Source organism: Polypterus senegalus, chromosome 2 (genome assembly GCF_016835505.1).
Source record: "Polypterus senegalus isolate Bchr_013 chromosome 2, ASM1683550v1, whole genome shotgun sequence".
Lineage (NCBI taxonomy): Eukaryota > Metazoa > Chordata > Cladistia > Polypteriformes > Polypteridae > Polypterus > Polypterus senegalus.
The window spans coordinates 259,997,783-260,009,557 of NC_053155.1; the positions used below are offsets into that span (position 1 = coordinate 259,997,783).

Genomic DNA, 11,775 nt, shown 5'->3' on the forward strand with positions numbered 1-11,775 from the left:
GGAGAGTTTGGGTTCTTCCAGTTTATCAGAACCAGGCCCAATAAAAAAGTGTTCCTTTAATTTTTGTGAGCAGTGTATATATATATATATATATATATATATATATATATATATATAGTATATAAATATATATATATACTGCTGAAAAGAATTAAAGGAACACTTTTTAATCAGAGTATAGCATAAAGTCAATAAAACTTATGGGATATTAATCTGGTCAGTTAAGTAGCAGAGGGGGTTGTTAATCAGTTTCAGCTGCTGTGGTGTTAATGAAATTAACAACAGATGCACTAGAGGGGCCCCCAAAAATGAGATGACCCCCAAAACAGGAATGGTTTAACAGGTGGAGGCCACTGGCATTTTTCCCTCCTCATCTTTTCTGACTGTTTCTTCACTAGTTTTGCATTTGGCTACAGTCAGTGTCACTACTGGTAGCATGAGGCGATACCTGGACCCGACAGAGGTTGCACAGGTAGTCCAACTTCTCCAGGATGGCACATCAATACGTGTCATTGCCAGAAGGTTTGCTGTGTCTCCCTGCACAGTCTCAAGGGCATGGAGGAGATTCTAGGAGACAAGCAGTTACTCTAGGAGAGCTGGAGAGGGCCATAGAAGGTCCATAACCCATCAGCAGGACCAGTATCTGCTCCTTTTGGCAAGAAGGAACAGGATGAGCACTGCCAGAGCCCTACAAAATGACCTCCAGCAGGCCACTGGTGTGAATGTCTCTGACCAAACAACCAGAAAGACTTCATGAGGGTGACCCAAGGGCCCCATGTCCTCTAATGGGCCCTGAGCTCACTGCCCAGCAGCATGCAGCTCGATTGGCATTCGCCATAGAATACCAGAATTGGCAGATGCACCACTGGTGCCCTGTGCTTTTTACAGATGAGAGCAGGTTCACCCTGAGCACGTGACAGAAGTGAAAGGGTCTGGAGAAGCCATGGAGAACATTATGCTGCCTGTAACATCATTCAGCATGAGCAGTTTGGTGGTGGGTTAATGATTGTCTGGGGAGGCATATCCATGGAGGGTCACACAGACCGCTACAGGCTTGACAAAGGCACCTTGGCTGCCATTAGGTATCAGGATGAAATCCTTGGACCCATTGTCAGACCCTATGCTGGTACAGTGGCTCCTGGTGCACGACAATTCCTGGCCTCATGTGGTGAGAGTATGCAGGCAGTTCCTGGAGGATGAAGGAATTGATACCATTGACTGGCCACCACACTTTCCTGACCTAAATCCAATAGAACTGCTCTGGGACATTATGTTTTGGTCCATCCAATGCCACCAGGTTGCACCTCAGACTGTCCAGTTGCTCAGTGATGCCCTGGTCCAGATCTGGGAGGAGATCCCCCACAACACCATCTGTCATCTCATTAGAAGCATGCACCGATGTTGTCAGGCATGTATACAAGAACACAGGGGCCATAAAAGTGCTGCGTACAATTTTGAGTTGCTGCAATTAAATTTTGGCAAAATGGACTAGCCTGCCACATAATTTTTACACTCTGATTTTTGGGGCGTCTTTGAATTCAAAGCTCTGTAGGTTGATCATTTTCATTTCCATCAAACGATGTGGCATCCTTTCGTTCCTAACACATTACCCAGTCTGTATCAGTATAGATATCCTGGAGGATTTCTTTTTCCCATTGAGATCTGATGTGTTTTCAAAGTGTTCCTTTAATTTTTTGAGCAGTTTATATATATATATGTATATATATATATATATATATATATATATATATATATATATATATATATATATATATATATATATATATATATATATATATATATATATATATATATATATATATATATATATATATATATATACATATATACACACACATATATATATATACTAGCAAAATACCGCACTTCAGAGAAGTAGTGTGTTAAAGAAGCAATGAAAAGAAAAGGAAACATTTTGAAAATAACGTAACCTGATTGTCAATGTAATTGTTTTGTTACTTTTATATCTATATATATCCATATATATCTATATATATATATATATATATATATATATATATATATATATATCCATATATATATATATATAGCAGAATACCAGCCGCTTGGAGAAGTAGTGTGTTAAAAAGTTATGAAAAAGAAAAGCAAACATTTTAAAAATAACGTAAGATGATTGTTAATGTAATTGTTTTGTCATTGATATGGGTGTTGTTGTCATATCTATCTATTTATATATATATATATATATTTATATATATCTGTATATATATATATATATATACCTACGATTGGCAGGAGAAGTAAAAAGAAAAGGAAACATTTTAATAATAACGTAACATGATTGACAATGTAATTGTTTTGTCATTGTCATGAGTGTTGCTGGCATATATATATATATATATATATATATATATATATATATATACACACAGTTATATATATACATATATACACATACTGTATATATACACACACACACATATATACATACTGTATATACACATATACATATCTACATATATACTGTATATACACATATATATACAAATCTAGGCTGTGTAAGAATTAATCTTGATTAATCGTATATAATCGCACACGTAAATTTGCCCCAAATTGCAAATGTTTTTTTTTTAATTTAAAAGGGTTTTAGTGGGCGACAGAATCAAATAATAGACATGGACATGAATATTGTAAACTGAAGCTGTTTTAATTTCTGAAAAAAAGCTTTAAACTGCATTTGAATTCAAAACAGAAACAAAAATATCATCCCTGGTTAAAATTGGGCAGACTTAAAATAAAGTGGTAGTTTAAGTACTTTAAGTACATTTTCAGAATAGTATTGTCTTTAAATAATAATAACCAAAATTTCAACATAAAGTGCAGTTTTTCTTCTTAAAAAATAAGTCAGAAACATAAAAGGTAATTTGACCAACTTAATCTTTAAACTCTGAGTAACATTAGCCAAAATTATTTTGTACATTAGGCTAAAACAGTGTGATCATTGAACATTTTGTAATTAGATGTAATTAGAATTACTAACGGTCACGGAAGTCCAATGATCCCCAGTAAGAGCCACAAAGTCCGCTTTCTGTAATGCATCTAATTTTGCTTGCTTTTCAGTGTGCACAAAACCATGCTTTTATCAAGGCTTCGGAAGTCGAAATGATCAGTCGTAGGAACGCGCTTTATTCCGACTCTAACATTTTTGTAGCTGTGATGTGTGCATCAGTTTAATGGATGTACCAGGAAATCATGCATTGACAAAAGTTCCCGTTTGCTTGGAATTGAAAGTGTGATTAAATGCGTTATTTTTAACGCGTTATGGAGTACATGCATTGAAGCTTCTCAGCTGTGCTTGTGCTAATAAAGGGAAACATTTTAAAAATAATGTAACATGATTCTGAGTTAACCGAATATTTTTCATACGCCCAAAACCAAGGAGATCTGAAGGTAAAATGAATCGGTAGCGCGTACATAGTCAGTACATCCCTCTCGGAATCGAACCTCAAATTCGGCATTAGAGACGAAGACTACAATTGCGCCACAGCGTGTGGCTTGGCTATGCGAGAGTATGTACTGTAGATCAGGGTATATATATACATTTATATATATATATATATACCCGCGTATCGCAGCGGAGAAGTAGTGTGTTAAAAAGGGAGAAAAAGAAAAGGGAACATTTTAAAAATAACGTAACATGATTGTCAATATACAGTAATTGTTTTGTGAGTGTTACTGAGTGTTGCTGTCATCAAGGATTTGATTATCATTATTTCTTTCAATCAGGTTCGTATTTGTAGGATGTGTTGTGTTCAAGTTACATTCCGTGTTTGTCAATCGTTGTAAAGATGACAGGTTTCATTCATCGATTAGTTTCTTACTGCATCAATAAACAGCTCGTCTTCCTCTTTATCTGAGACCTGACACACTGCATGCACGGGTTTTTTACACTGTCTTCCTTTAGCGGGACATTGACTTTGTCCAACGTGTGCTTTGTTTCCACAGTAGCTGGATTTATGAATATGCTTATCAGGCGCTTCATATTTTTGCTGCCTTTTCAATTGTGTAATTCGGTTTTGTTCAGCTCTTTGGAACTGTTGCTTTTATCTGTGCACTGCGTCAGTTCACGTGAGCCACTCGGTGTACTTGCATCGAAGGTTCCCAGCTGTGCTGGTGCCATCTCGTGCTATGTCCATAGCTTTATTTAATGTTACCTTAGTCCTGGCACTTAAAACTTTCTCTCGCAGTTTCGCTGAGTTTGTGTCAAACACCACCCTGACCATCTCATCTTCCTCTCCATAAGCACAGTCCTTCACCCGTGAATATTTACCCGTGGCAGTTTGCTATTGGATTGCCGCTGACGGACGGCCTTATATGGGCAGGCACTAAATTACAAACGCCAGCGGCAGCCTGTCTATGAACTTAAAGTGTAGGTTTACATCGTGCTTTGTTTCCGAAGTAGCAGAACTCATGAATATGGTTGTATATGTCACTCGCCGCTTCTTATTGTTTCGCTGCCTTCTCAATTATATAATGCATGTTTTCTTCAGCGCTTTTTTGATGTCTTCCTGGTTTTCTATGTACTGCGTGATTACGTGGGAGGCGTGATGATGTCACACGAAACTCCGCCCCACGGCGTTGAAGCTCATCTCCATTACAGTAAATGGAGAAAAACTGCTTCCAGTTATGACCATTACGCGTAGAATTTCGATATAAAACCTGCCCAACTTTTGTAAGGAAGCTGTAAGGAATGAACCTGCCAAATTTCAGCCTTCCACCCACACGGGAAGTTGGAGAATTAGTGATGAGTCAGTGAGTGAGTGAGTGAGTGAGTGAGTGAGGGCTTTGCCTTTTATTAGTATATATATATATATATATATATATATATATATATATATATATATATATATATATATATATATATACATACACTGCTCACAAAAATTAAAGGAACACTTTTTTATTGGGCCTGGTATGAAATCAATTAAACCTGTCTGATAATTTTCTGGTTGGTTAAGCAGCTGAGGTCATTGTTAATCACTTTCAGCTGTATTGGTGTTCATGGACTTAACAACAGGTGCACTAAAGTGGCAACAATTAGAAAACCCTCAAAACAGGACTGGTTTTACATGTGGAGGTCATTTCAAGTTTCTCCCTCTTGATCTTTTTGGCTGGTTTTCCACTCGTGCTAGTTTTGGCTTGAGTAATTATCTCTACTGGCAGTATGAGGCGATTCCTTAACCCTACAGAAGTTGCACAGGTTGTCCAACTTCTCCAGGATGGCACATCCACACGTGCTGCAGCAAGAAGGTTTAATGTGTCTCCCAGCACAATCTCCAGAACATGGAGGAGATTTCAGGAGACTGGCTGTTATTCTCGGAGAGCTGGACAGGGCCATAGAAGGTCCTCAACCCATCAGCAGGACCGATACCTGCTCCTTTGTGCAAGGCCGAACAGGCTGAGCACTGCTCGTGCCCTACATAATGACCTCTAGAAGGCCACTGGTGCGAATGTCTCTACCCAAACAATCAGGAACAGATTTCATGAAGATGGCCTGAGGGCCCGACGTCCTGTAGTGGGCCCTGTGCTCACTGCCCAGCACCGTGGAGCTCGACTGGCATTTGCTCAAGAACACCAGAATTGGCAAGTCCGGCACTGGCGCCTGTACTTTTACAGACAAGAGCAGGTTCACCCTGAGCAGCTGTGATAGACGTGAAAGAGTCTGGAGAAGACAAGGAGAACGATATGCTGCCTGCAACGTCGTTCAACATGACAGGTTTGGTGGTGGGTCAGTGATGGTCTGGGGAGGCATATCCATGGAGGGGCGCACAGACATCTACTGCGTAGGAAATGGTGCTCTGACTGCCATAAGGTATCGAGATGAAATCCTTGAACCCATTGTCAGACCCTACGCTGGTGCAGTAGGTCCTGGTTTCCTCCTAATGCACGACAATGCCCGGCCTCATGTGGCAAGAGTATGCAGGCAGTACCTGGAGGATGAAGGAATTGAAACAATTGAATGGCCTTCACGATCCCCTGACTTAAACCCAATAGAACATCTGTGGGACATTATGTTTCGGTCCATTAGGCGCCAGGTTGCTCCTCAGACTGTACAACAGCTCAGGGATGCCCTCATACAGATCTGGGAGGAAATGCCACAAGACACCATCCGTCGTCTCATTAGGAGCATGCCCCGACGTTGTCAAGCATGCATACAAGCTCGTGGGGCCACACAAGATACTGAAAAGCATTTTAAGTAGCAGAAATTAAGTTTTTGAAAAAATGGACTAGCCTGCCACATCTTCATTTCACTCTGATTTTAGGGTGTCTACACAATTGAGCCCTCTGTAGGCAGAAAACTTTTATTTCCATTAAAAGACTTTGCATCCTTTTGTTCCTAAGACATTGCCCTGTCGTTATTTGTATAGATATCCAACTTCATATTGAGATCTGATGTATCTAATGTGTTTCTTTAAAGTGTTCCTTTAATTTTTGTGAGCAGTATATATATATATATACAGTGGTGTGAAAAACTTTTTGCTCCCTTCCTGATTTCTTATTCTTTTGCATGTTTGTCACACAAAATGTTTCTGATCATCAAACACGTTTAACCATTAGTCAAATATAACACAAGTAAACACAAAATGCAGTTTTTAAATGAGGGTTTTTATTATTTAGGGAGAAAAAAAAATCCAAACCTACATGGCCCTGTGTGAAAAGTAATTGCCCCTGAACCTAATAACTGGTTGGGCCACCCTTAGCAGCAATAACTGCAATCAAGCGTTTGATAACTTGCAATGAGTCTTTTACAGCGCTCTGGAGGAATTTTGGCCCACTCATCTTTGCAGAATTGTTGTAATTCAGCTTTATTTGAGGGTTTTCTAGCATGAACCGCCTTTTAAGGTCATGCCATAGCATCTCAATTGGATTCAGGTCAGGACTTTGACTAGGCCACTCCAAAGTCTTCATTTTGTTTTTCTTCAGCCATTCAGAGGTGGATTTGCTGGTGTGTTTGGGTCATTGTCCTGTTGCAGCACCCAAGATCGCTTCAGCTTGAGTTGATGAACAGATGGCCGGACATTCTCCTTCAGGATTTTTGGTAGACAGTAGAATTCATGGTTCCATCTATCACAGCAAGCCTTCCAGGTCCTGAAGCAGCAAAACAACCCCAGACCATCACACTACCACCACCATATTTTACTGCTGGTATGATGTTCTTTTTCTGAAATGCTGTGTTCCTTTTACGCCAGATGTAACGGGACATTTGCCTTCCAAAAGTTCAACTTTTGTCTCATCAGTCCACAAGGTATTTTCCCAAAAGTCTTGACAATCATTGAGATGTTTCTTAGCAAAATTGAGACGAACCCTAATGTTCTTTATGCTTAATAGTGGTTTGCGTCTTGGAAATCTGCCATGCAGGCCGTTTTTGCCCAGTCTCTTTCTTATGGTGGAGTCGTGAACACTGACCTTAATTGAGGCAAGTGAGGCCTGCAGTTCTTTAGACGTTGTCCTGGGGTCTTTTGTGACCTCTCGGATGAGTCGTCTCTGCGCTCTTGGGGTAATTTTGGTCGCCGGCCACTCCTGGGAAGGTTCACTACTGTTCCATGTTTTTGCCATTTGTGGATAATGGCTCTCACTGTGGTTCGCTGGAGTCCCAAAGCTTTAGAAATGGCTTTATAACCTTTACCAGACTGATAGATCTCAATAACTTCTGTTCTCATTTGTTCCTGAATTTCTTTGGATCTTGGCATGATGTCTAGCTTTTGAGGTGCTTTTGGTCTACTGCTCTGTGTCAGGCAGCTCCTATTTAAGTGATTTCTTGATTGAAACAGGTGTGGCAGTAATCAGGCCTGGGGTGGCTACGAAAATTGAACTCAGGTGTGATACACCACAGTTAGGTTATTTTTAACAAGGGGCAATTACTTTTCACACAGGACCATGTAGGTTTGGATTTTTTCTCCCTAAATAATAAAACCATCATTTAAAACTGCATTTTGTGTTTACTTGTGTTATATTTGACTAATGGTTAAATGTGTTTGATGATCAGAAACATTTTGTGTGACAAACATGCAAAAGAATAAGAAATCAGGAAGGGGGCAAATAGTTTTTGACACCACTGTATCTATATATCTATATATCTATATCTATATCTATATCTATATATCTATATCTATATCTATATATCTATATATATCTATATCTATATATATCTATATCTATATATATATATCTATATATATCTATATATATCTATATCTATATATCTATATCTATAGCTATATCTATATATCTATATATCTATAGCTATATCTATATATATATATATCTATATATATATCTATATCTATATCTCTCTCTCTCTATATCTCTATATATCTATATATATATCTATATATCTATCTATATATATATATATATATATATATATATATATATAGATAGATAGATAGATAGATAGATAGATAGATAGATAGATAGAGAGAAGAGAGAGAGAGAGAGAGAGAGAATTGACAAAGTTGCATGACCATGGGTTACGCATGACACAGCACCCAACCCACCAACTCTAACCTTCCTCATGCGTCCACCCTCGCTCTCGAGGCATGCGCACTGCTTGCTCATGTGCCCGCCCTCAACACATCACCAAACACATCCTAACTCGCTTTGGTCTGTGCTACAGTCCACATACAGCTGTGAGCCACGTTGACTGTTTATTTGCCTACCATGGCGAACGCCGCAAATGTATTTCATGAAAACAACACTTCTTTCAATGTTATACAAATCCCTGCATCTGGTAACTGTTTGTTTCTGGCAGTCGGATATTTCTGGAAAAATGTCATAGATGAAACTGTTGTTCTCGAACTTTGCAATATGTCTGTTACCTTTGTTTGCCAACATTGGGATAACTTCGCCGACGTGCTGTCTGTTGTTCTTAGTCCCGGAAGCATAGTCATACAGTCTGCTCAACAATACGCTGACTACATGAATACTTTTTATGGTGGCGAGGCAGAAATTGTGGCGATGTCCCAAATGCTTCCAGCTACTATCTCCATTCACTTCCGAGAACGTTGTCATGCCTCTCCTCGAGTTTACAATCCGGGCCAACATCTCTCCATATCCCTGCTCTTTAACGGTCCTTTTGATCATGGGCATTACGAAGTTCTCCGACACTGATGTGATGTCACCTTCCCACTATCCTCTTACTGAAAAATATTTTCAAAAGCATTTCACAACGGAATTTCAATGCAACATTTGCTCAAAAACCTTCACACTCCAGAAATATCTTAAAGCACATTTAAACACACACTCCACTGAACAAACGCATCCCACACAGGACTTTCAATGCACCATTTGTTCCAAAACCTTCTGACTGCAGAGATATCTCAATGCACATTTAAAAACACACTCCACTGAACGAATGATGCAATGTGCCAGCAGTGCTTCAAATCAACTGGCGATCTAAAGAAGCACTTACAAACTAATTCCACTCACACCTTCAGTTGCACATTTTGTAATGATGACTTCACGGCTGAGATGGATCTCCTCAATAATGTGCATCTGCTGAGGCTACCACTCAACGTTTGCAAAAGGAATGTTGCTGCAACTAGACAAAATGATACGACAGGTTAATCTCTTCAACTAAGTCTTACATGCAAATGCATGACATTATCACTCACAGGAACCCTGTTGCTACTGTACGAATGGTATTCATGGAAAATCCAACTCTGGATATGAGAAGGTATAATGTCCCATCCTGTCAAACTGATGTTGCTGCTATCTTTGTAGGCGAGGACAGGGAACCTCTTGCACAACGCGACATTTGCATATACCCAAGGGGACATGCTTGCAAGTGTGTCTCTGTACTCAATATGAACTAAGACCCCATGGTTTATCTACTGCTATTCCCTTACGGAGATCCAGGCTGGCACATAAAATTGACCCATGTTGAGGAAAAGCAAACCGCGAAAAGAACACGAGTCATGCAGCTCCAATTTTATGCTTACAAGCTTGCCATGAGATCTTCATTTAGCATCTTGCATTCCAGTGGCAAACTCTTCCAGCAATACGTCATCGACGCATATGCCAGAACAGAAGGTGCACGTTTACATTACCTACGGTCCCATCAACAAGATTTGCGTGTAGAGCAATACAGGGGACTGATGGATGCTGTCGCTGCGAAAGCACAACACCATAACCTCCGACCTGGACAATTGATCATTCTTCCCTCTACCTTTCAAGGCAGTCCAAGGTACATGCAACAGAACTACCAAGACGCGATGGCAACTGTCCGGAAATGTGGAAAGCCTGACTTATTCATAAACTTCACCTGCAATCCTGCTTGGCCGGAAATCTCTAATGCCATTTCCCATCATAAGCATCATAACACAGACCTGACATTGTTGCTCGCATCTTTCATATCAAACTGCGAGATTTCCTAACAGATATTCTGGAGAGGAGCGTTTTCGACAATGTTCTCGCTTACATCTTTGTCATCGAGTTCCAAAAATGAGGATTGCCTCATTGCCATATGTTACTTACACTTGACTCACAATACAAAATAAGGACCAAGGATGATATAGACAAATTTGTCTGTGCTGAGCTTCCAAATCCAGAAATACACCCTCGACTTTTCCAAATTGTCACTAAATGCATGGTACATGGTCCATGTGGAACGCTCAACACCAACTCACCTTGCATGAAAGACGGCACGTGTACCAAAAATCTCCCAAAGGACTTCAACGCCGAGACTCAAGAAAACACACAAGGATACCCCATATACCGCCAAAGACAGGGGAAAACTGCCACTGTTGGCAAATACGATTTCGACAACCGTTGGATAGTTCCTTACAATCCCTGGCTTTCTCAGAAATTCAATGCTCATATTAACGTTGAAGTTTGTGCGTCCATTCAATGTATCAAGTATCTATATAAGTATGTCTACAAAGGACATGACGCTGCATCCATTGTACTTCACAGCGAGCCAGCCAACGGCGTTTTCCAACATAACAAAATACAGACTTTCCTTGACGGTAGGTTTGTTAGTGCTCCTGAGGCTATGTGGCGCTTGAACGAGTACAGTCTTTTAGAAAAATCTCATGTTATAATACGATTACCAGTTCATTTGCCAGAACAACAAGTCATCTTCTTTCATGAGGGTCACAAGGAACAAGCGCTACAAAGACATGCCAACAAAAACACTATGCTCTTAGCATGGTTTGAACTCAACAAGACAGATCCCGAAGCTGTGGAGTTACATTACACTGATGTTCCCCAAAATTACACATTCCAAAAGTCCTCTGGAAAATGGAAAAAGAGAATCAGAGGAGGCACAAAAGTGATTGGTTGAATGCCTGCTGTTGCCATTAACGACACCGAACGTTATTACCTCAGACTTCTCCTTACCCGTTCTGTAGGCGTCACAAGTTTCCACCATCTACGAACGGTCAATGGCGTTGAATGTGAGACTTTCAAACAAGCTTGCCAACAATTAGGTCTTCTTAAAGACGACAAGATATGGCATGATGCTCTTACAGAGGCATCCCAGATATGAATGCCACCATTCCTCCGAGAACTTTACGTTTTCATCTGTGTCTTCGGCGAACCTCACAACGTTCCAATCCTTTGGGACACACATAAACTCTCCCTTTCTGAGGACTTTCTCACAAAATATTCCACACACACTGCTTGCATGTATGCTCTCCTGGAAATTAATGACATGCTGAAACCACATGGCCTCAACCTGCACAAATCACACCTACCCCGCACTGACATTCTTCCACTTTGTTATTTATCTCC

At 40.0% G+C, this 11,775-nt stretch overlaps 1 pseudogene; it reads left to right on the forward strand.

Moving 5' to 3' along the window:
- The first annotated feature begins 9,680 nt into the window (after positions 1–9,680).
- LOC120524485 lies at positions 9,681–11,326 on the forward strand (annotated as a pseudogene).
- The last annotated feature ends 449 nt before the right edge of the window (positions 11,327–11,775 follow it).